This window comes from Leptodactylus fuscus, chromosome 1, assembly GCF_031893055.1.
Source record: "Leptodactylus fuscus isolate aLepFus1 chromosome 1, aLepFus1.hap2, whole genome shotgun sequence".
NCBI classification, from domain to species: domain Eukaryota; kingdom Metazoa; phylum Chordata; class Amphibia; order Anura; family Leptodactylidae; genus Leptodactylus; species Leptodactylus fuscus.
The window spans coordinates 252,317,967-252,323,966 of NC_134265.1; positions in this window are offsets into that span (position 1 = coordinate 252,317,967).

Consider the following 6,000-nt stretch of genomic DNA (forward strand, 5'->3'; position numbering starts at 1 on the left):
TCAATGTATAAATAACACAAAAAAAAAATTTTGGTTTTAAATCTAATTTTATTATTACAAAAAAAAATTTAAATGTAAAGAATATTGGTATCAGGAAAACACAAACACATAAAAACATTTAAAAACAACAGATGTCAAACAACAAGAGTGGAGGTCGCATTGGACTGAGCAGCTCCAGCAGGTGCATAATCTGCTAGAAAAAAAGCCTCACTAGTGGTGTAGGGGATGAAAACAGCCACGATTAATGTGTATATAGAAGGGCCCTGTATTTGGTATATATAAATGTAAATAGGCTCCTATTTCCCACAATATCACAAGATCAGGGCACTTAATTGGAAAGTATCTGTAGTATTGAAAAAATCATACCCACATAACCACTATATAGTTAGAGCATATAAGGTAACAGAAACAATGTAAAGTTACACACACATGCCAATATGACTGACTCATGTAATATTGGCATGTGTGTGTAACTTTACATTGTTTCTGTTACCTTATATGCTCTAACTATATACGTAGTGGTTATGTGGGTATGATTTTTTCAATGCTACAGATACTTTCCAATTAAGTGCCCTGATCTTGTGATATTGTGGGCAATAGGAGCCTATTTACATTTATATATACAAAATACAGGGCCCTTCTATATACACATTAATTGTGGCTGTTTTCATCCCCTGCACCACTAGTGAGGCTTTTTTTCTAGCAGATTATGCACCTGCTGGAGCTGCTCAGTCCAGTGCGACCTCCACTCTTGTTGTTTGACATCTGTTGTTTTTAAATGTTTTTATTTGTTTGTTTTTTCCTGATACCAATATTCTTTACATTTTAAAAAAATTTTGTAATAATAAAATTAGATTTAAAACCCAAACATTTTTTTTGTGTTATTTATACATTGATACTTAGTTGGTGCTTTCTAGGAATCTAAACTAGGGTTCATTGCAATGTTTAAATCTCCTACTACTACTTTTATGCCCTCAGCAAAATCCCTAAATTTGCTTAACGTTTGTGAGATCCACACTGTTTGTCTCACATTGGGAGCATATAAATTACAAAAGGAGAATAGTTGATTACCTATGTTACCTTTCACAAAGAGAAAGCACCCCTCTGGATCGGCGCACACCACCATTGGCTCAAAGGGAACCGTCTTAGCTATCGCAATCGACACGCCTCTGGAGGACTTAACATTGCAACTGTGGAACCAATGTTTGTAACGAATGGTAGAGAGTTTTGGTACAGAGGAAGCCCTAAAACGAATTTCTTGTAAAAAGCAAATATCTGAGCCAAATTTCTTCAACAGAGCCAACAATTGGGACCTCTTTTGCGGCGTATTTAAACCACAAACATTCCATGATGTTACTCTGACAGATGCCATGGGAAACTAATGTGGGTTGAGCAGAACGAGCTATCAGGAGATCTTATCCTAAGTAATGTCAGACTAGTACCTTTGGACCAAGAGGACACGGAGCAAATAAGCCAAACGTATAGTAACATATCAAAAATCAAAGATAAGGACAAAGGGTAAACAATCTCTGGGGGGTAGAAAGAGGAAGCGGAGGTTATGCAAGACCACGTACAATACATGATCACCTGATCATCAATGTCAACTGGAAAACCATAAGGAAATATGAAAATAGTATGGCAAACGTTACCAGGAACGGAAATGACACTTAAAGTCAATGTACTATAAACTTATAAAGTCTTAGGAAGAGCAAATGTAAACCTCTACTTTGAGAGGTGAGGGACCCAGATAGCAGGAAAATAAGATTGCAAACGACAGCAGAACATAAATACCAGTATGTCTCATTAGGGAAATTTGCGAATTTTCGACGATTTCCCTTTGGACACTTTAGACCAGGGGTAGGGAACGTACGGCTCTCCAGCTGTTACAAAACTACAACTCCCAGCATGCATACTGGCTCTGCTGTTCTGGGAACTCCCATGGAAGTGAATGGAGCATGCTGGGAGTTGTAGTTTCACAGCAGCTGGAGAGCCAAAGGTTCCCTACCCCTGCTTTAGACCATTGCTACATAGAGGGCAGTTTTGGGAAATCCAGATGTTCATCTGTAACTGATAGCCATGACGAAATACGGATAGGTTCAATATGGAGTACGTCCCATGCTGCAGGCCAGTCGTCCGGGACTCTAATAGTACAGCGTCTGCCTTCATACTGGAATTGAATACCGAAAGGGAAGAGCCAGCGGAATAAAATCTTCTTCTCTCTCAAATAAGTAGTGAGTGGTCTCATTAGACGTCTTTTGTACAAACATATCCACAAATGAATATAAAAATATATTTTTATTACTATCCAAATTAAAAGAAATTTTTACATGGACATACAATAACACATTACACAAATAACACAAGGTAAACGGGATAAACCGTGAGGTTTGTAAGTGCCAGCAAGCCTGAGTGATGTCGGTGAGACAATGCATAAGTCTAAAGTCAGTATTTAGCCATGGGCAGGGCAACTATGGGTTTAGTTGAATGGTATAAGTACACACACATATGTCGTATCAAGAGAAAGACATTTAGTCCATTAAATATGTAAACTTACACACGGCATAATGGTCAAGAGTCAATAACTCAACTTTGTCCCGAAGTGCCCAAATATAAACAATAATATGCCTTAGCTCACCTTTACATCATATAAACTGTCCGACGCGCGTTTCACCCCTGCTACAGGGCTTCGTCCAGGGACAATGGTCAACTAAAGATGACGTCTATTTATAGTACATAGGCTTCCGCCTATGTCTGGATAAAATGGCCACCGCCATTTGCATTGCGCATGCGGGAATTAATTAAACTCGTATAATATATCAAAAACAAAACACCACAAAACACAAAAATGCCTTTCCTGTGACATCCATAGAATATATATATATGTGTAGAGCGCCCTTGCGCATACCAACTAACCTCTAATGGAGTCTTCTGGTTTGATCCCTTCTGAATACTCCGGGATCGAGTACTATCCTAGTGCGCCTGCGTGGAATTCTATCTCGCGATACTACGCTCGCTCAAGTTGTCAGTCGGACAGACCATTCTATCTGTACCGCCCACTGCTATTTCACACTATTACTCCAATATCCATCTTAAATATACATAGAGACTAAGTAGCTTATTCAGCCGATATCCCTGAGAATAGGTTATATCTATATTTGCTGAGATCCTTTATACAAATAAACATACTAAATACCAATCAGTCTATTATAATACTACAAAACCTTAAGTTGTGAAAATGGACAAATATTATAGATAGATTCAATCCTCTATATATGCTAAGTGAAGTGGAGTACATATACCATAAACATAGTTTTTTAAAAAAACACTTTAGATAAAATACTCACATATTAAAAATATGTATATAAATACATTTAATAAAAGTATTGATGTAGAAAAACCATGTACCTATGTAAGTTATAAATATATATGCTCATATATAAAGAAACAGAAGAGGAAAAAAGCAGAAAAAGGATTAGTGTCAGTGAAAAGTGACCGGTGCGCTTGTGCAAGGAAAAGTGAATAAGGTGAGTCAACATAAAGTATTATATATAATACAATATAATTGATTAGCAATAATAATGACGACTGGAGTGGTCATATTAGAATCGTTTTCTCGGTCAGTTGTCAAGTTTCATAGATGTCAACATAGAGTGTCCATTGTTGATAACTCCAGTGGGATTCACTCAAGTAGGGAAAAAGAATAGCGGTGTTTTGACACTTCAAAAACAAAAACAAAAAACAACACATAAGTACGTCATCACAAAAACATGAAACATAAGACCAACACACAAAATATGCATAATGAAAAAATAATAAATGAAAAAAATGAAAAGATTAATTAATTAAAATAAAAATAAAACAATTATATACACTACATAATTCAAAGACAATAAATACCATGGATGTAATCCATGGTTATACTCTTAAAGTAGAGATAATCTGAAACAGACACAACCCCACAATCTTAGAGAAATGGGGCAAAACTAATGCTTTCATTAAGGCCCTGCGGTTGAAGTGTCTCCAATGTATGAATCCAACGGCTCTCCATTTGTGCCAGCCTTCTCCTCCAATCTCCTGCCCTAATACCAACTTGAACTTGATCTATTGTTCTATTGCTCGTATTCTAAATACAGACAAATCTGAGTTATTTCATGCATTCCATAACTCAGATTCGTCTGTATTTAGAATACGAGCAATAGAACAATAGATCAAGTTCAAGTTGGTATTAGGGCAGGAGATTGGAGGAGAAGGCTGGCACAAATGGAGAGCCGTTGGATTCATACATTGGAGACACTTCAACCGCAGGGCCTTAATGAAAGCATTAGTTTTGCCCCATTTCTCTAAGATTGTGGGGTTGTGTCTGTTTCAGATTATCTCTACTTTAAGAGTATAACCATGGATTACATCCATGGTATTTATTGTCTTTGAATTATGTAGTGTATATAATTGTTTTAGTTTTATTTTAATTAATTAATTAATCTTTTCATTTTTTTCATTTATTATTTTTTCATTATGCATATTTTGTGTGTTGGTCTTATGTTTCATGTTTTTGTGATGACGTACTTATGTGTTGTTTTTTGTTTTTGTTTTTGAAGTGTCAAAACACCGCTATTCTTTTTCCCTACTTGAGTGAATCCCACTGGAGTTATCAACAATGGACACTCTATGTTGACATCTATGAAACTTGACAACTGACCGAGAAAACGATTCTAATATGACCACTCCAGTCGTCATTATTATTGCTAATGAATTATATTGTATTATATATAATACTTTATGTTGACTCACCTTATTCACTTTTCCTTGCACAAGCGCACCGGTCACTTTTCACTGACACTAATTCTTTTTCTGCTTTTTTCCTCTTCTGTTTCTTTATATATGAGCATATATATTTATAACTTACATAGGTACATGGTTTTTCTACATCAATACTTTTATTAAATGTATTTATATACATATTTTTAATATGTGAGTATTTTATCTAAAGTGTTTTTTAAAAAAAACTATGTTTATGGTATATGTACTCCACTTCAATTAGCATATATAGAGGATTGAATCTATCTATAATATTTGTCCATTTTCATAACTTAAGGTTTTGTAGTATTATAATAGACTGATTGGTATTTAGTATGTTTATTTGTATAAAGGATCTCAGCAAATATAGATATAACCTAATCTCAGGGATATCGGCTGAATAAGCTACTTAGTCTCTATCAGTGGCGTAACTAGGAATGGCGGGGCCCCGTGGCGAACTTTTGACATGGGGCCCCCCCGACACCGAAGATCTCGACCGAGTCCCTCCTACGCATTCCTGCGCGCTCTATTATGTTCCATAGTGGCCCCTGCACACAGTATTATGTCCCATAGTGGCCCCTGCACACAGTATTATGTCCCATAGTGGCCCCTGCACACAGTATTATGCCCCATAGCGGCCCCTGCACACAGTATTATGCCCCATAGTGGCCCCTGCACACAGTATTATGTCCCATAGTGGCCCCTGCACACAGTATTATGTCCCAATAGTGGCCCCTGCACACAGTATTATGTCCCATAGTGGCTCCTTCACACAGTATTATGTCCCATAGTGGCCCCTGCACAGTATTATACCCCATAGTGGCCCCTGCACACAGTATTATGTCCCTTAGTGGCCCCTGCAGATAGTATTATGTCCCATAGTGGCCCCTGCACACAGTATTATACCCAATAGTGGCCCCTGCACACAGTATTATGTCCCATAGTGGCCCCTGCACAGTATTATACCCCATAGTGGCCCCTGCACACAGTATTATGTCCCTTAGTGGCCCCTGCAGATAGTATTATGTCCCATAGTGGCCCCTGCACACAGTATAATACCCAATAGTGGCCCCTGCACACAGTATTATGTCCCTTAGTGGCCCCTGCAGATAGTATTATGTCCCATAGTGGCCCCTGCACACAGTATTATGTCCCATAGTGGCCCCTGCACACAGTATTATGTCCCATAGTGGCCCCTGCACAGTA